Genomic DNA, 23,551 nt, shown 5'->3' on the forward strand with positions numbered 1-23,551 from the left:
AGTATGATTCAAGGTCTTTGCAGTGATAACTTGGAAATTCTGCTATTTTACACATCTCATTATGAATAAAGCGAAAGAAAAATATCAACCATGCAAAATCATGCATTCTAGAAAGGAAAATACATGTGGGCGAATATCGTATATTGTATGTGTGTGGCCATTTCAAGTTTCTTCTTGAATCCTCTTTTCATATTTTTTCTACATAGAATATTATCCAAATATATGCTTCTCAGTTTCTGAACATCATTTTGTTCTGACATGAAATTCTGTTACATTTCCGGGATTTCATTTGCTCATAAAAGAACCCATTTCTTTTTTCTTGGTAGTTTTGAAAGTATGAGAACTTGCTTTGTAAATTTGGTTTTGAAGATTACATGTTGAAAATTCTGTGAGCTCAGACAATTTATTAGTCCCTCGTTTAGCTTTCGATACGTTAATAGGATCACCTCATGGTGATAATTATGCATATTTCTTTAGCTACAAAGCATTCCACCGACGTGGAGTGACAGCCACCCCACCTGAGGACCTGATGCCTCCAGATGCTCAAGGCCAGCCCTGCGATGATGTGAGGAGCCCGGGTGCACTCGGGGTGGACACGGGTCTGCCGGGCTCTGTCCACCTTCTCCTCCCTGTCTCCCTGTTGAGTTGCTAAGCTTTTGCCAGACAATTGGCCACGGATTAGCGTTACCATGGTTACCTGAGAGTAGCCCCACGGGGTGGACTAAACTCTAGCACTGTGCTTGATTCCAAACTTTTTTGATTGCATAATCCTATCAGTGAAAGATTTCTGAGCACTTCTCTCTATGCATGTTTACTCTTTGGTAAAGTAGGTATACATGTTAATAATTTAAATGCGTTGTGAGACATACATGACAGAGAAATTAAATGATCATATGTGAGTGACAAAATATTTTAAGCTATTATTTTATTTACTAATTATACGAAAATATTTTTGCTTTCGGTTCATAGAGGTTTGCATTCATGTTCTGGATGCTTAGTTGCAAAATGTCTTGTTAGTTCTAATGGCTTCCTAGTACCATTAACTAATATCTTCATGTGTAAGATGAGCTCAAGGTGGGGTCTCTCATGAACAATGGAGGATGGGTTAGATTTGTTTGTTTTTGTTTGTTGATTTGGCTGAACAGAAGGGGACCATGGCTGCTTTTCTTGTTGCTAGTCTGGGCATTATTAGTACCATCTTCAAGTCCCAGACTCTTTGTACAAATCTTTTCGTAAGCCGCCTGCTCATTTTGTGAGGGTAAAACTAAGCCACACCATCTGTAAGTCCACTTAGCTAGTCACAGGTAAATGTGGCCACTTGCCAGCTTGCCCTCTGCTCTGAGCATGTCTGCATTCCCAGGGGTTATGTCGTTGGGGTGTGTGCCTTCCACTCAGTCGTTACTGTTTCAGCCAGGAACACATCACATTCGAGTATAATTTAATATTGGCAGCCTGTTTTCATTGATTGCAGAGCACAATTACTACAGTCACAAGTCCAGGTTGAAGAACACTGACCATTTACTAGCCCCGTAACCTTGAGCTGGTCATGTAAACTGTGGGTACTTCAGTGTCCTCATCTATAAAATGGGTATAATAATAATATTCACCTCTTCAGGTTTATGAGGATTAAATGAGTCAAAGCATGGAAAACAATGTCTGGTGTGTGGTGTGTGCTATGAAGTGCTAGCTATTATTACCATCATTATGATGATCTAATTACCAATCAATATTTCATATTAAACTTGAATCTAAATGATTGTGCCAAAATAAAACAGATTAGAATATAAGCCAAGGGTATTTAATCTAAAATGTCAGGACTTGGTTATAATTCATGTGTGTGCTTTGGGCACAAAACATCCATGGTTTCAAACTAAATACACAAATGAAAGACTTAGTGCTTCCACCCTCTCCCTCCCACTCTTCCCTTTGCCTTTACCCATGCCCCTCCAGAATCCCGCCTAATGAATGTTTCAACACAATGAAAAAAAGTCTTCCTTGCTTGCCCATGCTAAATATTATATTCAAGATATAGTTGTATTCCTAGAGCACCTCCTTGATCTCCTAACCTCCAATGTTGTTACTCTTAAAACTCAGTAACAAGATGCTCTTAAAAAAAAAAGAGCTGTTTTTGAATAAAGTAAAAGGCAGGGTAATTTTTGATTAACAGTGCTGACAACACAAAATGCTATTCTGCCTTACCTTGCTAGTCTAACTGTGGCTTAGCGTGAGCATAGCTGTAGGTATAGTAATTAATAACACACCATCTGAAGACTTCAGACTTCTTTAGACAAGGGAGGCTGATGATTACTTTTGTGTCTATCTCTGTCTTTCTCCCTCGCTCTGTTCTTTAAAAGTTGCCTTCTGCAAATACTCTCCAGCTGTTGAGAAATTGTTTTTCATCTGGAGCTGCAATTGTTTTTAAGAGATTGATTCAAATGCATAAGGAGTCCCAGGGACTAGTATTTGCATTTGCAACAATAATTATTAGATGCTAAAACTGTGGCTACATGAGGCAAGAATTTCTAATTATTCTTTATTATTTAGGCCCTAACTTTTTTCCAGCTCTCTTGCATCCACTCAAGCTGCTAAGCACAGACTAGGAGACACAGGCGTGGTGTGTCTGGCCCAGCAGCCGCTGTGCGGGTGTCCCTAGAATGCCCCTGAGTTGACCCCAAATTTGTTTTGGTTCATTCAAGATCCCAAGGACAGACTCCACCTCAAAGTGCTGCTGAATGGTGACATGACCTCCGCCGTCCTTTTGCCTTTTGCAAGACATTCGGGAGAGCTGGGCTGGGGGAGGGCTGTCCTGTGCTGCTTCCCAGAATGGGCTAAGAGCAGCCACTTGGCTGAAATGGTCACAGCAGTTGTCCAGGGGGCTCAGTTTCAATAGCTGTGTCTGGTGGCCTTTCTGGTGACACCAGGGCATAGGCAAGAGGACTGTGTGAATTTCTAGTGGGCGAAACTGTCATTCAGAAGGGACAATGTTTGAATATTGGTTGTTTTAGTGATATAGTATGACCCTGGCTATTGATGAGAACTATGTAAAAATAAAATACAAATCGATATAATTTTATTATAGCTGTATAAATATTCACATAAACACAAATAAAATAAATATTACATATGAACATAAAATAAACACAATTTTAAAGAGGTTATGCATCATGAGCTTTTAAAATAATAGCAGCAGAGCAACATGAACAGTTTCCTCTCTTTTTTTATGTATCTTCTTTGAGATCCACCCTTTCAAGTCTCACTTGAGCAGAAGGCTGATTGGTGCATACATTCTAAAGCAAAGATTTCCTCTGAGAATTACAGGTAAAGTTGCTTGTATTCACATGATCTGAGACAGAGGAGAAAACAAGGTCCCATCTAGTTTTATTCCACGTTGCCACACATAAACAGCCATCACAGGGAGCAGAATCAATCATGCCAATCATGAAGACATAAAAGCAAGTCCGGGGCAAGGGTTCCCTGGGAGACACTGACATCCGGTTCTTAAAGAAGCAGGAGAGGCGCTGCAGAGCAGAGAGCAGAGGCTGAGGGGCGCTAGTGGTCTGCACTGCTGGCCTCTGATGCTGCCCTGAGTTTGTGTTGTTATTTTTTGTTTTGTTTTGTTTTGTGATGGAGCCTCGCTTTGTGGCTCAGGCTGGAGAGCAGTGGCATGATCTTGGCTCACTGCAACCTCTGCCTCCCGGGCTCAAGCAATTCTCATGCCTCAGCCTCCCGAGTAGCTGAGATCACAGGCATGCACCACCACACCCAGCTAATTTTTGTATTTTTAGTAGAGATGGGCTTTCACCATGTTGCCCAAGCTGGTCTCGAACTCCTGACCTCAAGTTATATGCCTACCTCAGCCTCCCAAAGTGCTGGGATTACAGGCATGAGCCACCACGCCCAGCCTGAGTTTTCAGTTTGCCTTTGAATGGAAGGAGCCAGCGTCCAAGGTGGGCACTGAGTGAAGGAGAGTCCGATGAGGCTCTGAGGCTGGGAAGGCTGCGGCGAGACCAAGTCCTGGCCCCGGCCATCTCCGGTCCTCCCCAGGCTTCCTGCCTTCCCATCCTTGGTGCTCAAGAATCTGCAGGCCTGAGTGCTCTGTCCATGCTAAGATGGAAATCCTATTCAGTTGTCTGGAATCTAGTTGGGGGTCATATTTCTTTTAAACAAGGTTGGGATGAGGGGGGCACAGGCTGTGAGGAAGGATCTAAACTCTCAAAACCTGAACTCAGGGAGGTTTTGCCTTCATTCCCAGTTCACTCCAACCTCTACCTTTGGGTCTGAAGATACATTTCAGTTATCCTCTGCAAGAGCATAACATTACAGCCCAACCAACGAGTTTGCCACAGTTCATTTCCTTGCCCAGGGCGTGCAGCTGTGACATGGAGGACTAGTAACCACTAGGGGAGATGACTTAGATGCATGCGGGGCGATACAGTCACCCTGCTCTCCAGCACAGGCGGGGCTGCAGCTTCCTTATATCAATAAAAATGGCGCTAGGAAACGCAATACCAAAGGCCAAAATGCAAAGCATCGGGTGATTGTCAAAAGTGAACAGTGCAGTATCTACTTATATTCAACACCAAAAGCCATTTTTGCTCATGCACGACAGGATCTTTTCTTCTGTTTGTGTTCCCCTCCCAGACTCTTCCTCACTAGCACATCTCTGTCTTCCACTGTCAAGCATCTTAAAATTATTGTCAAGAAGGTTTTGTAACAGTGTAAATGTCTGTAATTGTGAACCTGTTGGAGAAAAGACAAAAAATAGTGCAAGTCAAGGGTTGCCAAATAGAAAGCAGTCTTTCCCAGATTACCTGGTTGAGTATAGCATTAATTTAGGCTCTGACCCGGAGTTTCAATCATAAGGCAAATAATTGTTACCTGGAAGATTTATTCCTAGGAAAGAAAAGCTTTCTTCTTTAATTTGGTTTAAGGTCAAATGTCTCTGCTCCTCCCCTAGGAAGGGAAAAAATAAACTGATTACTATTTATACAGCAAAGTGAATATTAACAAGGGACAAAAATATTGCCTAAATAAGAGAATCAGAACTAGGTCTGATCGTTCCAGCCTACTGGGAAAATCACAATTGTTTTAGCTTCCAAAACATGTGTATATGAGAAAGGCATTGGTAGGGATTACTAGAAAGACTGCTTATGATTTTCAGAGGGCAGCTCTTAGCCAAGTAATCATTACAAAAGATTTATAATTCAGTCTTCATTTATGCAGTATCTGCCACATTGCAACTTTGCTACTGTGATTAGTCATTACAATGCCCAGCAAAGGGGATACTGGGAAACTGAGATGGAGACGGGTCGGGAAGCTTCTCCAAAACCATATAACAAATAACAAATAAGAACTTGATTTTCATTCCTAGTCTCCCCACCTGGCCCCTAGGATGGCACCACCGGCTGGCATGTCATGGAAGCCTTAAGAAGAGGCATCTGCTTCATTCCAGCATTCAGAAATTCTCATGCAACCCGAAATATATTTTCATTTGCTTTTAAAATAAGAGAACTCTAAAAAAAAGATAAATAAAACAAAATGGTCCCAGTTCCCTTTTAAATTTCTTTGCAAGTAGGAGAGGTGCTAAGATTTTCAAACTCATTTTAACCCAATTCTGAGAAACATGAAGGAATTTTTTTTTAACCTGAAAATTATTTAGTGGGAAATCTGTATATAATTGTTCTCATTTTTAAAAAATATGGGGTGAAATTACGGTGAGTTTTATTTTCTCCTCTTTTGTCCTGTTTGTGTTTTTATTAATTTTTTGCAATAAGCATCTATGGGTTTGTAATAAAGAAAACAAGGGTTTTTTAATCAAGCAGAAAAAGTGCTGCAGTATGTTAGATAGGATGGGTGAAAACTCAACCTGCTGCAGTGATTTCTTTTTATAGGACCTCCTATGACCCCTCATGACCCTAGCAAATGTATCTGTTGAAGAGACTCCAGGCGGGGGGCTGTAGGATCCACTTCCAGCCTTCTTGGAAGGATGAGACCCAGGCAGCAAGAGCCACGTGTGCATTGACTCATCTACGTCTGAGTCCTGGGACAATGCCTGGGGCTCCTCATCTGGAAAAGGAAAGTCTTAATGGTGGGATAATGAGTCCTCTGTGCGATGCTGACCTGTCCAACTCAGAGGGGGCCTTTGGGTTCTTCACAGCAAGATAGAGATGGCTGCAGAGAGGCTCCAGCTCAGGAGGGACCACTCTCAGCCATTTATAAAAATGTTTATAGAACATTTAAATATGTGCAAGATGGCCAGGCGCAGTGGCTCATGCCTGCAATCCCAGCACTTTGGGAGGCTGAGGCGGGCAGATCATTTGAGGTCGGGAGTTCCAGACCAGCCTGGCCAACATGGTGAAAACCAGTCTCCGCTAAAAAAAAACAAAAAAACCAAAAAAAACAAAAAAAAATACAAAAAATTAGCTGGGCATGGTAGTGCACACCTGTAACCCAAGCTACTTGGGAGATTAAGGCATGAGAATCACTTGAACCCTTAAGGCAGAGGTTGCAGTGAGCCAAGAATGAACCACTGCACTCCAGCCTGGGTGACAGAGAGAGACTCCATCTAAAAAAAAAATATATATATATGTATACACACACACACACACACACACACATATATATATGTACAAGAGTAGAGAGAACAGTACAGTGAATCCCAGCTACCTGCCACCCAGCTCCAGTGATGATCAGCCTCTGCCTCCCAGTCCTGGTCTGTTTGCACTGCTGGGAAGAAATCCCCGAGGCTGGGTAATTTATAAAGAAAGCAGGTTTATTTGGCTCACGATTCTGCAGGCTGTACAAGAAGCATGGCATAGCTTCCACGTCTAGTGGGACCTCAGGCTGCTTCTCCTCATGGCAGAAGGCGAAGGGGACCAGGCATCACATGGTAAAAGAAGAATGAAGAGAGGAAGGGAGGCGCCAGGCTCCTAAAATAGAGCAAGAATTTGCTCATTCCCTGGAAAACAGCACTAAGCCACTCATGAGGGACACACCCCCGTGACCCCAACATCCCCCTCTAGGCCCCACTTCCAACGTTGAGGGTCAAAGTTCCACAAGATTTGGAGGAGACAAATATCCAAATTATGCCACTCCCCCAAAGGACTATTAAAAACAAGTCACAGATATTGTACTATTACATTCATAAGTATTTCAGGTGTTTTTTTAAATCAAGGGCCTTTAAAAACCCCCCAAAACATGAGCACAATGCCATTATCACACCTCAAGCTTAACAATGGCTTCTTAAAATCATTGAATATCCACCTAATATTCTCTTAGGTTTATCTCGATTTTAGGTATATCTCAAATTTTTTTTCCAAATCCAGGTCTAAACAAGGTCCGTACATTGTATTTGGTTGATACGACTATGTCTCTTAAGGGTCCTAATCTAACAGATTTACCTCCTTCTGCTTTCCTGACATTTGTTTCTTGAAAAAATGAATCATTTGTCCTATAGAATTTCCCACATCCTTGACTTTGCCTGATTGCTTCTCTTGTGTTGTTTAATAAGTTATTTTATCCCTTGTATTTTCTGTAAACTATTAGTTATGTCTAGATTACTTTCAATTATTTTTCAAGAATAATTCATAGCCCACTGATACCGGCCCAAAGAAAGTCTGGACTTGTGAAAACTCTGAAACTCTTTTAAGATGCTTCTATGCTGATTATTTCAAATAACAATACTTTCATGCATGTTGATTTGCTCCAAAAATGTGGGCATTATTCTTTCGGCGAACTAATCTTCCATCAGGCAGTAGGTTCCTTCCTAAAGATTTTTCCTGTTCTTTCTGAATGCTGTGTTAAACCCAGACAGAGTCCGATGTAGTTCTCAATAAACAAAGAACTTTATGGGAGCTTCTCACAGTCAGTTTTCAGAATTTCAGAGGCAGTGGCAGCTTCCTGCTTAGCGGTGAGAGGGGCAAGCTATCCATTTCTTTTCTCCTTAGCAAGTAAGGAGACACCTGGTGTCCCTCCCAATGGAAGTATATAACGATTGAAACAGGCAGGGACAACTTGGACTGTGTAGACACAATTTGTGTAAATTTTTTTTTTTTTGAGACAGAGTCTTGCTCCGTTGCCCAGGCTGGGGTGCAGAGGTGCGATCTTGGCTCACTGCAACCTCCGCCTCCCGGATTCAAGCAATTCTTCTGCCTCAGCTTCCCAAGTAGCTGGGATTACAGGTGCCCGCCACCACGCCCAGCTAAGTTTTTGTGTGTATTTTTAGTAGAGATGGGGTTTTGCCATGTTGGCTAGCCTGGTCTTGAACTCCTGACCTCAGGTGATCCACCTGCCTTGGCCTCCCAAAGTGTTGGGATCACAGGCATGAGCCACCACACCTTGCTGATTTGTGTAAATTTTTTCTAATGATGAGTTAGTTGACCTGTGGTTGTTACAGCGCCTTCTATACATGGCATTTCTCTTTTTACCAAAACCATCCATTTGTTGGCTCCCAAAGGAAGGAGACAGGCAAATCTGCCCAACTGTCTCAGTCCCCCACCAACCCGTGCCCCTGGTTAGCCACTGGACTGACCACAGGCATGCTGATGGCATGGCATTAATGGATGAGTAAACAACTGTTGGAATGTAAATTTGAGGTGGGCGTGCCCTAGCTACGTGGCCCTCCTAGAGATATTTGTCTCCAATCATGGACTGCCTTGGAGAAGCTCTTCTAAAGACCATAGAATGCTTAATTGCAAATAGTTTTCATCAAAATGAATTTGAGCTTTTGCTATAGGCACACTCCTGAGTTGGACCAGAGGTTGATAAGGCCCCCGACCCCAGCTCCAAATCGTTACGTTTTCTAAGCTTCTGAGAGAAGCGAAGGAGACTATAGACTTGTTGGTACCAAGACAACAGGCAATTTGAAGTGAGGCTTTTCAGAGGAGGGGGCTCCCTGCTCCCAGGCATTGACCGCACGGCGGTGCCCCCCAGCAGGAGCAGCAGTGAGCCTCCTGCGTGTTGGGCTGTGAATAGGTTGTCCTACACTGTCCCTCGATTTTATTCCCAGTTGCTTTTATGTGTCTGTGTTGACTGTCAAGGACTTGGGTGCCCCGCGTCCATGTGTGGGAATCCTTCAGCGCATCTTCCCTCTTACTGGGCCTGTTCTGCTTGGAAGCAGGTGGGAGAATTCAAAAGGCAAGTGTCCAGAGACTTTTTGTTGCTGTGATTAATTTCCCCGCCTCACTCGGGCTGGCAGCGGCTGCATCTTGACGCGGTCGGTCCACGGCAGAGTGACCATTCTCTCACCATCTCCTGTTGATCAGATCGGTTCAGAAGTGCGGCAGGAGAGGAATATTTTCTTCTCCTGGACGCCTCTCTCTTCTGGGCTAGGATGATTCGTTTCTCCTCCACAGACAATGCTGCCTCATTTAAAACTACGTTAATTAATCTTTTTGGAGAAGGAGGTGTTTTGAAAATGTGACAGGCTCTCATGAGAGAGATAATGGATGGATGGTGGGCACGTGAGGGGCCCCAGCATGCTCCTCGTGGCAAGGTGGGGTGTGTGCTACATAATTTGGGTAGGATCAAGCCCTCCAGGACAAAAAATGAAAGAGGCATTTAATTGGAACACTTAGCAATCACAAAACCAAGACAGAGGTTAAATTGTTTTGAGCAAGAGAAATTAATACATTAAAGGTTACATTTCCAACTGTGAGGCAGTGAGCTGGGCTCTTCTGCAGTGTCAGAATTACATAAGGCAGGAGAAATGGCTCTGAAATGATTGTGGAATCATTAACAAAAGGCAAGGCAGAGTAAGACACTTCCCAGCAGGAGGGTACGGAGAAGAATAAAGACATGGAGGGAGCTCATTAAGAATGAATTGCAGACCATAAACATTTGAAACCACTCAGTGTGGAGTTCTATCTGTTATCTAATGACTCAGAAATTACAAAACTCGCAATGACTTTCAGAAAAGGAGTTGACTTTGCAGGAGGTTGTTTGCCATTACACATGCAAAAAGGTATTTTTTTTTTCAGTGGGGGGAAGATTCTCTTATCTTTGTAAATCAGCACAATTTAAGCAACTTCAGCTATCCTCTGACAGATTTTTCTTCTGTATAATTACACATTGTCTCTGATTTCGTTATAAGCGTATTGAAAAGAATACGCTGGGCGAGGGAGGGGAAGCAACGGAGGCAGGGGGAGGAGCGGGAGGAGACAGAAGTCCACACCTTGATGTCTCACTACAAATTGACTCTCCACTTTGTCTTCAGAAAGATCTGGAAAGCTCCATCCAGAGCCTGGCCAGTAAATCCTCTAACATGGATTCATGCTTTGTTTTGATTGAGGTAGGCTCCATTTGTACTATTGTTAATTGCATGGTTTGATAGACGAAGAGTCAGGATAAATAAAATGAGATAATCCATCCATGGTGTTCACTCTCTCAAACCCTTTGCACACCCTCCTCCCGGAAAGAAAAAGGAACACTTGAAACTCGGATGATTTAAGACTCCAAACGCTGGCCATGTGTGAACTCTTTAATCTTCCAGAACATTCAGCGCTGTGCTTCTAAATGCTCTTTATGTGTAGTTCACCCAAGTCAAAAATGGTAGAAAAACATCAAATCACATGAATGAGCATCAAACCCAGGGCTCTAAAGCGCCTTTTGGGAAAATAGATGATGGTCCAGTAATGCGATATCCTTCCGGAAAGAGCAGGGTTCAGAGAAGCTGTGGGAAGCTTTGTAAGGAGTGAACAAGGCTTTCACCAGGCAGTGAGACGCCCAGCCAGCCCTAGTGCTCAGACGGGAGGCATGTGTGTGGACAGCCCTGTGATCAGCTAGCACCATTTCATCTTGTAAGGGCCCCACAAGAAACGCAGAAGTGGACAAGGCCTGTGTGGCCCTTTCTCAATGCCTTCTGGTCTTGGTTGTTTACCTTTTAAAGTACATAGTAGGGTTAGGTCAGCTTCCTCATCTATCTGGAGCAACCAATGAAAGGGAACAGGATTAAAGTGAACAACGAGATATTTGAATAACTCGTTATGTGAAGAATTCACAAGTGCACATGTTTATCACAAAAGTAGGGCTATCAGGATGGAATTAGTGCCTCTATAAGAAAAAAAAGAGACCAGTGGTCTCTTTTTCCATCACATGAGGACACAGAGAGAAGGTAGCCATCTGCAAATGAGAAAGAAAGCCCTAACCAGCCATGGAAGCTGCTGGCACTTTGGACTTCCCAGACTCCAGAACTGTGGAAAAATCCCTATCTGTTGTTCATGCCACCCAGTCCATGGTACTTTGTAATGGAAGTCCCAGCAGATTCATATGGCCCATGAGGTAGGTGAGGGCAAGGCGGCACTCTCCAAAGCAGAGGGCACATCAGCAGTGACCAGTGACATTCAGAGTTTTGTCATTTATGTATGCTGATATGGTTTGGTTGTCCCCACCCAAATCTCATCTTGAATTGTAGTTCCCATAATCCCAGGTATTGCGGGAGGAACGATTACCTCTGGAGGGAGGTAATCGAATCATGAAGGTGGTTACCTCCATGCTGTTCTTGTGATAGTGAGTGAGTTCTCACGAGATCTGATGGTTTTATAAGGGGCTTTTCCACCCCTCTACTCTGCACTTCTCCTTGCTGCTGCCATGTGAAGAAGAAAGTGTTTGCTTCCCCTTCCACCATGATTGTAAGTTTCCTGAGGCCTCCCCAGCCCGCCCTGCAGAACTGTGAGTCAATTAAACCTCTTTCCTTTATAAATTACCTAGTCTCAGATATTTCTTCATAGCAGCATGAGAACAAACGAATACAGTAAATTGGTACCACAGAGAGTAGGATGCTGCTGTAAAGATACCTGAAAATGTGGAAGCGACTTTGGAACCCGGTAACAGGAAGAGGTTGGAACAGTTTAGCAGGCTCAAAAGAAAACAGGAAAATGTGGGAAAGTTTGAGACTTCCTAGAGACTTGGAGGGCTCAGAAGACAGAAAGATGTGGGAAAGTTTGGAACTTCCTAGAGATTTGTTGAATGGTTTTGACTAAAATGCTGATAGTAATATGGACAATGAAGTCTAGGCTGAGGTGGTCTCAGATGGAGATGAGGAACTTGCTGGGGACTGGAGCAAAGGTGACTCTTGTGCTTTAGCAAAGAGACTGGCAGCATTTTGCCCCTGCCCTAGAGATCTGTGGAACTTTGAACTTTAGAGAGATGATTTAGGGTATTTTGTGGAAGAAATTTCTAAGCAGGAAAGCATTCAAGAGGAAGCAAAGCATAAAAGTTTAGAAAATTTGTAGCCTAATGATGCAATAGAAAAGAAGGACCAATTTTCTGGGGAGAAATTCAAGCCTGCTGAAGAATTTGCATAAGTAACGAGGCAGCAAATGTTATTCACCAAGACAATGGGGAAGACGTCTCCAGGGCATGTCAGAGACCTTTGTGGAAGCCCCTCCCATCACAGGCCCAGAGGCCTAGGAGTAAAAAATGGCTTCATGGGCTGGGCCCAGGGTTCCTCCATTGTGTGCAGCCTAGGGACTTGGTGCCCTATGTCCTAGCCACTCCAGCTAAAAGGGGCCAAGATACAGGTCAGGTCGTGGCTTCAGAAGGTGCAAGCCCCAGGCCTTGGCAGCTTCCACATGGTGTTGAGCCTGCAGGTGTACAGAAGTCAAGAATTGAGGTTTGGGAACCTCTGCCTAGATTTCAGAGAATGTAATGAAACACCTGGGTGTCCAGGCAGAAGTTTGCTGTGGGGTGGAGCCCTCATGGAGAACCTGTGGAAGGACAGTGTGTAAGGGAAATGTGGGGCCAGAGCCCCCACAAAGAGTCCCCACTGGGGCACTGTCTAGTGGAGTTGTGAGAAGAGGGCCACTGTCCTCCAGAACCCAGAATGGTAGATCTGCTGACAGCTTGCATCATGCACCTGGAAAAGCCATAGAAACTCAATGCAGCCAGGTTGGGAGCTGTACCCTGCAAAGCCACAGGCTCAGAGCTGCCCAAGACCATGGGAACCCACCTCTTACATCAGCATGACCTGAATGTGAGACATGGAGTCAAAGGAGATCATTTTGGAGCTTTAAGATTTGACTGCCCCACTGGATTTTGGATCTGTATGGGGCCTGTGACCCCTTTGCTTTGACTAATTTCTTCCATTTGGAAAGGCCATATTTACCCAATGCCTCTACCCCCATTGTATTGTTTTGGCCAATTTCTCCCATTTGGAAAGGCTGCATTTACCCAATATCTGTACCCCTATTGTATCTAGGAAGTAACTAACTTGCTTTTGGTTTTACAGGCTCATAGGCAGAAGTGACATGCCTTGTCTCAGATAAGACTTTGGACTTGGACTTTTGGGCTAATGCTGGAATGAGCTAAGAATTTGGGGGACTGTTGGAAAAGCATGATTGTGTTTTGGAATGTGAGGACATGATATTTGGGATGGGCTGGGATGGAATGATATGGTTTGGCCATGTCCCCACCCAAATCTCATCTTGAATTATATTTCCCATAATCCCTACATGTCATGGGAGGGACCCAGTGGGAGGTAATTGAATCATAGGGGCAGTTACTTCCATGCTGTTCTCATGATAGCGAATGAGTTCTCATGAGATCTGATGGTTTTATAAGGGGGCTCCCCCATTTCACTCTGCACTTCTCCTTGCTGCTGCCATGTAAAGAAGGATGTGTTTGCTTCCCCTCCTGCCATGATTGTATGTTTCCTGAGGCCTACCCAGACCTGAGGAACTATGAGTCAATTAAATCTCTTTCCTTTATAAATTACCCAGTCTTGAGTATTTCTTCATAGCTGTGTGAGAATGGACTAATACACATGCCCAGTTGGTGGCTTTACAAATCATATTTTCTAGTCTTAATCAAGATAATGGTCACAAAATAGACAAATTCCATAATAAATTCTTGCAAAGAAATTATAGATTATAGATAACGCTAATAATGCAGGAATAAGCTAATCAGAAATAGTTAACTTTGAGGTTTCTACTCTTCATAGGAGTGTTTCTTCTTCTAAAACAAAAGTCTAATCTGACAAAAAGGTGGCCAAAAAATTAAAAATGAGCAGGGTTTGAAATATGTATTCACAACCGTTATCCTTAAGGACGAAGGCTGTTCTGTTCTAAATGTTAGTTATATATATCGTATTTCATGAGTTATCATTTTCAACAATCATGACAAATTCAACAAAATATAGGCGTAAACTGAATTTGTAACCATTGCTTAAACTATATCATTACACCTTAAATCAGTGTGTCTTAAACTTTTTGACCCCAGGATATCTTTATACCCTTAATATTTATTGAGAACCTTAAAGAGCTTTAATTTATGTGGGATATACCTATTAGTATTTACCACATTAGCAATTCAAACTGAAAACATTTGAAATATTATTTTAGGAATTCATTTAACATATTGCTGTTTAAGTTAACATAAATAACATATTTTTATGAAATAGCTATATTTTCTAAAGCAAAAGAAATATAGAGAGAAGAGTATCATTCTTTACATTTTTGCAAATCTCCTCAATGTAAGGATTCATACCTATCTGAATTGTTATACCTGCTTCTGCATTTAATTTGTTGTGATACGTTGTTTTCATTGAAATATATGAGGAAAATCTGGCTCATCCAACTACATAGTTGGAAAAGGCAGAAATATCTGAGTAGCCTTTCAGATAATTGTAGACCTTCTTCTTTGATACTACACCAAAATTTGACAAATGGTTGTTTCTTACTAGTAACGTGGATTCTGAACTTTTGTATCATATCAATGAACCTTCATGTCAATGAACCTTTGTACTCTCTAACATTAAAATCCACTTGTCTTTCTTGCACTTTGAATAAATTTTTTATTCACGTATAATTTTGTAACATTTTGCATTGTTTCAAAAATATTTGCCCACTGAACTGTGCAGACCTTCCAAATGTTGAAACATTTTATTATATACTATCAAAATACCACATTTGTTAGTATCACCCAATCTCATAAGAAAAGTCTTTAAGTTTTGGGAAGCTGTCAAGCTCATGGTGGTAGACAATGTTTTTCAAAATTCTAATTTTCACTTGAAAGATTGAATTTTATCCTTGGCAACAAATGCTGTCAGTTATTTTTCCCTGTAGTTACAGGCTCACTTTGTTCATTTTGAGAAAATGTGTGCCAAATACCCAAATGTGAATAACCATAGTTTTTCTGTCAGTCATTCTTTTGAGCAAAAATGGTGTTCCATGAAAAAAGTGACTGGTTCAGCTCCCAGGTCCAACAGTCATGCAAATGCTTTTCCTGGAGACAACATCTTCCTTTGTTGTGAGGCAGAAGTTCCCATTTCATCACTCAGAATATTAAAAAGACATGTTTTTGAAGATCAAGATTGAATAATAATTGTTACAGCTTCATCCAGGAAGTGAAGTTGGCTCTTTTTTGTAATGTGGATATGACAGTGAAAAATATGACTACTAGTATGGTTGTATCTAGATACCCACAGTTTTGTTCACTGTTGATTTTGCACCACCAGAGCAAGGCCCACATAGTGAAAAGAGCAAATAACAACTGGTATTAGGGAAACGATTAGGGAAATCATTTTGACCTCATGGACTGACTGAATGGGTTCTGGGTGCCCTAAGTGACAAGTCGTACTTTGTTAAATGCTGGATTACAGCAAGATTTTTAAAGGTAATGATGCATATTGAATCATGTTGCCTAATATCAACAAATTAATAAAAATAAATCAGTGTATTAAAAATTTGAGCCATCAGGCCAGGCGCGGTGGCTCACGCCTGTATTCCCAGCACTTTGGGAGGCTGAGGTGGGTGGATCATGAGGTCAGGAGATCGAGACCATCCCGGCTAACATGGTGAAACCCTGTCCCTACTAAAAATACAAAAAATTAGCCGGGTGTGGTGGCGGGTGCCTGTAGTCCCAGCTACTTGGGAGGCTGAGGCAGGAGAGTGGCGTGAACCCGGGAGGCAGAGCTTGTAGTGAGCCAAGATTGCACCACTGCACTCCAGCCTGGGGACAGAGTGAGACTCCGTCTAAAAAAAAAAAAAATTGAGCCATTAGTAAGTAAAATAATTTAAAAGATTATTTATTGATATGGTTTGGCTGTGTCCCCACCCAAATCTCATGCCAAATTGTAATACGCAATGTTCGGGGAGGGGTCTGGGGAGGTGATTGGATCATGGGGTGGACTTCCTTCTTGCTCTTCTTATGATAGTGAGTGAGTTATCCCAAGATATGGTTGTTTGAAAGTGTGTGGCACCTCCCTCTTTGCTGTCTCTCTCTCCTGCTGCCATGTGAAGACATGCTTACTTCCCCCTCATCCTTCTGCTGCAACTGCAAGTTTCCTTTCTAACGCTAGACCTTCATTTTGCCTTTAGAAGCCTTTGGTGTTCCTGTGACCTTCAGGGAAGAATTCCAGCTCCTTAGTGGAGCACTCATTCCTGGGATCTGGCCACTGCCTCACTGGCCCCTCATGCCCCTGTGTGGAACTCTGCTTTTGCACATGCTGTTTCCTCTTTTAGGAATGCTCTGTCTCACTCTCCACCTGTCCTCTATCCTGGCCTTTTACTCCTCCAAAGCTACTCCCCAATTCCCTACCTGGGTTGACCCCAACCCTTCAAGTATCAGACCAAGTTTCTTCTACTCTTGGAAGATCTGTCTTATGTAATTTTGGGTTCAAACCTTGGTTTTGCCATTTCATATCTTCAGATCTTGGCCATATTACTTACCCTTTTTTAGTTTCAATTTCTTCATCTGTGAAAGGGCCTATTTCATTGCTTATTGTGGGGATTAAGTGAGATAAACACTTGTGAAGTGCCTGATACAGCTCCTGGAAAAGACCAGGAGCTCCACTAATAATCATATCTCTCTTGTTGTCCTATCCTCTTAGTTTCTTTAATAATATGCTGCAAATGGGTGCTTACATTCCATTGTGATGATTTTCTTGACACCAGAGCCTTTACTTTGTTTAATTCTCTAATATCTAGCATGAAAGTAGAATACTGCAAGCCCCCAATAAATGCATGTTAAATGAATAACAAAATGAAATCAGAAGTAAGGAGTGAAACATAGCCTGCACTATTCAACATGGTAGCCAATAGCCACGTGTAGTTTTTAAAATTTAAATTTAAATACAAGTAAATTAAATCAAATTAAAAAGCAGCTTCTTGGTTGCACTAGCTACATTTTAAGCCACATTGGCTTGTGGCTTCCACACTGGGCAGCACAGATGATACAACATTGCCATCATTGCAGAAAGTGCTACTGGATGGTGCTATGACCTTGCATTTTCTAGCTAGTGACGTTGATTTCCTATCTCTCACTCCACAATAAAAGGCTTGCATGCAAATGCTTTTGCTATGGAAAATAATAACAACACTAATATTATAGCACATTAAAACTTGGATAGTGAGCAAGCTGCTCCAGAACCCTGTTGGCAGAGCACGTGTAAGATACTATCATGCGTGAGGGAGGGAGGGTCTTGGGACAGCCTACTCAGCACTTTTTTCAACCCAAGCAGGGTTGTCCGTCTGGACAGGGTGTACAGGGGCAGGGAGAGAGCTCTGTAACTCAGAGACCATTGTGAGCTGATGAGCACTCATTAACTTGACCTGACGTAAGAATGGGAGCAATTTTCATGCCTGTTTTTCTCTGCTCCTGTGCGTAGGCCCAGCGAGAATGGGTATTCAATGGCCTTTGGGGGAGGTGTTTCGCCACAGTTTGTAGGGCATGGCACCACTGATGGGTGCCTTTTGCTTAGAAGCAATACAACGTTTCTTTTTCAAGTGAGCCATCCCCATCTCCGAGGGCTGCAGCCCATCTCTACCAGCATGTCTCTGTTGTCATGATGATGCCGAGTTGAAGGACCACTCCAGGAACTCATGATTCATGACCTTCATTTGGTATTAAGCTTCTGCACATACAGTTTTCCAGAAGCGAACAGGGACATCCAGAGTTCATGAGTGGATGGTTGGTGGGAGAGCCACAGAGTCATGGGCTTTTCTCTTGGCTTAGAACTTCCTCTTATGCCTGTGCCAGACTCTGAGTCTGGCCTCGTGTCCACTGGCTTTGTTTCCCATTTTCCAGCTCCTTGGATAAGAGGGCACTGTTTGACTCTGTCCTGCCAAGGTAGCAGAAGTCAGGGGCAGCTTTCAAGGTTTCAATGCCAGTGAAGACTTCAGTGGCAAGGTGGCCTTCGCTGGATGTGAATCACACAGGACCCAGGCTTTTAGGATGATGAATAGCTACAGCATGGCCCTCATGGGAAATGTGACTCAGTCACTGGCAGAATTCTTGGGCGAGGGGGAAAGGTGTCTTGGGATCAGGAGCACATTCCAATGCCAGCTCTGGCTCATAGGATGCTAGAGTGGAGAGACATTGGGGGCATGTAGCTCAAGTGTCTGATTTTATAGATAAAGAGGAAGGGAGCTGGCAAGCTGGAGGGGCTTCCCTGAGGGCACAAAACCAGGGCTGGAACCAAATTTTTTTGACATCCTGTCCTGTGTTCTCAATATGGCATGTGGAAGCTTGCTGCTTCCTCATTAAATCAAATCCTTTGATGTTGATTGTTCTGATGTTAAGAAGTTTTGTCTCTGCAGCTGAACTAAAAGCTTTATGAGGATAGGGACTTTTTTTAGTGTTCTTTAGCATCCTGAAGAAATTTACAGTACAGCTAGGGAAGAGAAAACGAACACATACAAAATCAATAAAGAATCATTGTTTACTAAACCGAGTGTTGAGTAGAATGGGGATTCAGAGGAAGGAGATACTTGTATGCGCTCAAATAATTGGAAAAACTTAGAATCGGATTTGTCTTAAGAAGTGGAAGGGAAGTAAGAAGATGTCCTAGTGAGGGAGTGCACCTCGGAAGGCTTGAAGACTGGGAGCGGAGTGGAAGTGAGACAACACACTGGAAACAGAGACCTCTCCGAGGAAACTGTGGGAGACAAGGTTGGAAGGTTAGGGTGGCTCAGGCAGTTAGGTGCCATGGAAGCCAGGCTGAGGGGTCTGTGGCAACTTAGGAGCTTCTGGGAGCTTTTGAGCTGGGGGACAGCAGGTGACACGAGCTGGAGGCAGCATCTGGAGGCAGGTGGAGGGGAAGCAGAGCAGGAGGCGAAGAGTGCATTGGGAGCTACACAGAGGGGATTCCTCACAGTGAGGAAGGCTGAGAGCTTGGATGTCTTCCTCAGACAGCTCTGAGGCCACATCCAAGCTCCACACTTGATGGCATGACCTTGGGCAGGGAATATTTTTTCACCTATCCTCAGTTTACTCTTCTGTGAAATGGGGATAATATAATTTACTCCCAAGGGCTATGTGTAATAATATCTACAAAATGCTTAGTTTGGTTCCTAATATGTGGAAAAACACCCAGTCTATGGTGGCCGCATTAGTTTCTTGTGGCTGTTGTAACAAATTATCACAAACTTGGAGGTTGAAAACAATAGAAATGTATTCTCTCCTATTTCTAGAAGCCACTAGTCTGAACTCAGCGTCAGTGAGTTGAAATTCAGGGCTGACAGGACCGGATTCCCTCTGGGTGGTCCAGGAGAGAATCCGATTCCTTTCCTTTCCAACACCAAGAGCCGCATTCCTTGTGTTCTGTGGGTCACGGTCACTGCCCCTGTTGTCCAAGCCAGCAGCACAGCCTCTCTGTGAGTCGGCTTCTCTCTGCTTCCGTCACTTGGCTCTGTCTCCTGCGGGCAAAGCCCCTTCTGCCTCCTTCTTGTGATGACACATGCAATTGCATCAGGCCCACCAGCATGGTCCAGGACCACCTCCCTGTGCTACGCTGAGTTCTACAGGTGAGGGCTCTGTTCACAAAGCACCACACACCTGGCGTCGTAGCACAGGAATTCATTGTCTGACAGCTCTGGAGGTCAGATGTCCCAGATCATGGTGTTGGCAGGGTGGGCCCCTTCTGGAGGATTGGAGGGAGAAGCTGCTCAGACCTTTCTGCTGGCTTCAGGCGGTGGCTGGGGTGGAGGAGGTGAGCAGACGGAGGAGCTGAGAGGTGGGAGAGGTGGGGGACAGAGAGGGAGTCTAGCAGCACCAGCCCAGAACTTGGGTGATGAGGACAATCAGTCTACATTGGAGGGCCCCATCTCCCGGCAGGACTCCTTCTGTTCTCGAAGGTGGGGGTAGCATTAGCTGAGTGATTTCTTGCATTTGTTTGAGACTAGAGGGTGTCCTGGCCAGGTTCTTGGGTGTCTGGAATGCTGTCTTCGAGGAGATACTGGGCATGGAGACAAACATGTGTCCACGGTCGCAGGACCAGCTGGCCGTGAGGGGACTGCCTGTGTGGTCTTGCCGCAGTGGGGGTCCCCATCCAGGTGGTGCAGAGGGAACGTGGGGCTGAGGTCTTCACGTGAGGCCATGTCGGGGGGTCATTCCACGGCCACGCTCTGTCCTCATGTCCTCCAGGCATAAGCAGAATAAACAGGTGAACACAGAGAGACTGGGACCAAAGCACTGGTGACAACCCTCTTCCTGATGGTGTCCTGAGTGTGGGAGAGCAGTGACCACCAGTGAGCGTGGGTGCACGTGCACGTGAGTCACTCACTCATAAGGGACTCTCCGAGTAGTGTGAGGGTGCGTGAGTGGTCGTGTGTGAGGTGATGAGTGTGTGTGAGTGGTTAAGTGTGTGTGAGTTTGCATGATTTTGTGTGTGAGGGCGTATGGGTTTGTGTGTGAGGTGATGTGTGTCTGTGTCTGCATGAGTGTGTGTGCATATGTGTGAGTGTGTGTGTGAGAGTCACTCATAACAGACTCTCACGAGTGAATGTGAGGGTGCATGAGTGGCTGAGTGTGAGTGACTGTGTGAATGGCTGAGTGTGAGGGAGTGTGAGTGTGAGTGTGAATGGCTGAGTGTGAGTGAGTGTGAGTGTGAATGGCTGAGTGTGAGTGTGAGTGTGAATGGCTGAGTGTGGGTGTGAGTGTGAATGGCTGAGTGTGAGTGTGAGTGTGCAAATGGCTGAGTGTGGGTGAGTGTGAATGGCTTGAGTGTGAATGTGAGTGTGTGAATTTGTGTATGTGAAGTAATGAGTGCGTGTGAGTGGCTGTGTTTGCATGAGTATGAGTGTATGGTTTTATGTGTGAGTGTGTGTATGGGCAAGGTGATGTGTGTATGAGTGGCTAAGTGTGTCTGGTAAGTGAGTGTGAGTGTGCGTGTACGTGAGGGTGTGTGTGTGAGGTGGTGAGTGTCTGAGTGCGTTTGCATGTGAGTGTGTGTGTATTACAGGGAAGTGGGGGGTCAGAAAGCCTCACTCAGGTAGTGACCCCTCCACGAAGTCAGCAAACGCTCACTTCCCCTGCACCCTGCACACGGGTTGGTGGCACCCATGAATACAGAGGAAATGGACACTTGAACCAAAGAGGAAAACTGCCCAAGCCCTCCCTCTGCTCTGTGTGTCTGCGTGTGCAGCTCCCATCCCAGAAAACAGAATCCGTCAGCCAGGATGAAGTAAGTTCCAGCCACGAGGAACTCTATAGAGTGGTTCAAAATGGGTAGAACAAGAATATCTCGGAATCACAGAACACCAGCTCCTGTAAGGAGCCACACATTCCTAGAAGGAGAAAAAACAGTCCTTCTGAAAAAACCCACTTCCAACACCCACATCCCACAGACACAACAAAATAGGAACAGGGGAAAATTCAAGATGGGGGAAAGCCCGGAAAAGCAACACCAAAGAGGGAAGACAAAGAACAGCGTGACAGTCCACTTGCTGCTGCTCCAGAGTGAACCGTGAGGAATAGTCCTGGGAATTCACGAGCTGCTTTGCCACCTGTGAGAACACCGTGGCGTGGGCTGCTGGAGGAGCTGCTGGGTGCTGAGCAGCACGGTAGCTGGGAGCCTCCATGACCGATGCACTACGGGCCACGTGAGGCCCTGCAAACACCAGCATGTAGATACACCCAGGTTTATTTACAGCCATTAAGTGCTCGGTATGACTGTCCACATAGAAACAAATGCTATAAACACAATACCCAAGAGAGTTCTGTAGAATGCTTGGGGAAAAAGGAGATAAGAAATTCCACCAGCTGGGCCCCAGGTAACAAAAGTAAGGGATGATTTACCCTCTATTTAAAAACCAATGGCATCTTTTTACTAGGAACTCTTTAAAAGAAAAGAAAAACAAAGGAAAGAAATGCTTTGGGGTTTTGAAGTAAAAATTCATGACCAGGATGCCTTTATTTCCTGTCCCTTCAACCAAGACATCCTTTGCTGGAGTCCTTTATCTGGTGCTTTGTATACATATATTTAATCCTATACAAAAGTGATACGATGTCGAGAAGGATCTATAATAACACCATTTTTTTTATTTCACTTCAAAGACTTGGCAATTTCTGATCCATGTGACATTCACACTCCTTCAGGGTCAAACAACATCTTGCAGCCTTCCTAAAATGATTAAATATTTTAAACAGCTCCTGCTTATACCTCCATCGCCCCTTGAGACTGATACTGTTATCGTTTTTGTCAAAGCCAGTTTCCATCCGCATTTGTCATTCCTGCTTGCATTTATGAGTTATCAATCGCCACGTCAAAATGCAAAATAACTGATGTTCTTTGGGCGGTATTGGATGGTCTATCTGGGGCTTTTAATCAATGCTGATTTCTATTTTCCATACCCATACATAAATCTTTACCATTCTGGGCCACATATAATGCGTTTGTACAAAATGCAGTGACAGAAGCAGTGGTTATATTATCAAACATTATACCTCGGGGCTAACTGAGTACCAAGGGCTTTCAAAAGGAGCGCTGGGAATTACCGTGCAGGAGACATGACCGCAGTGGAGAATATAAGGAATTGGTTGTTGCCGTTTATAAATCAACATCCTGCTAGCTAATCCCTCTCACTTAAATACAGTCCAGATTCTTTCCCTGATCCTCTGTAACTTAGTCATTTTTTTTCTAAAAGGCAAAGTTTGCATAATCTACACAAATAATAATGAGCTGTGTGTTCTGATTTCTTCAACTTTTCCCCAGGGGCATAAATTCAAACGGCAGCATGGAACTTATTCAGAAATAGCTTTTTATTTTATTTATTTTTTTTAACCTATACTGGAATTTTCCATGTTATGTCTCACCCCCAGTTGATCTAAGAGAGAATTGGTTTTGCCCTTTCAAAGGGCATTTGCCTAGTTGAACAGCAGTCATTGCAGAAATCATTCAAACAAGACATTAGTGCCCAGCAGATTTCAGTATATGCGGGTACCCAAGGCTGTGGGAATTCACACAGTACCTTTAAAATGAAGCAAGGGAGTATACGCAAGCTCAGAGCGGAACACAGCACAGGTGTGGAGCCGGCAGAGTTCAGAAATACACAGGTAATTCACCAGCTTCTTCAAAAGATTAAAACACGTGAAGAATGGCCTCCAAATTTTTTTCATTGTGATTAGCTTGCTTCTTCATGGACCTTGCTGTAAACTAATTGGCCTCCTGCCCCTGCCCCCCTACCCCATTCCAGGCAGTGTAATGGCTGCCAGTTAGTTCCCCTGGCAGCAGACAGTGACAGGGCAAGGTTTTCAGTGGAAAGGGCTCTGGCTTAATTAGTTCTCTGGGATTCGCAGCAGAAATCAAGAACCCAGAAGACTACTGCTATAACAAACT

This window comes from Pongo pygmaeus, chromosome 17, assembly GCF_028885625.2.
Source record: "Pongo pygmaeus isolate AG05252 chromosome 17, NHGRI_mPonPyg2-v2.0_pri, whole genome shotgun sequence".
Taxonomy (NCBI): Eukaryota; Metazoa; Chordata; class Mammalia; order Primates; family Hominidae; genus Pongo; species Pongo pygmaeus.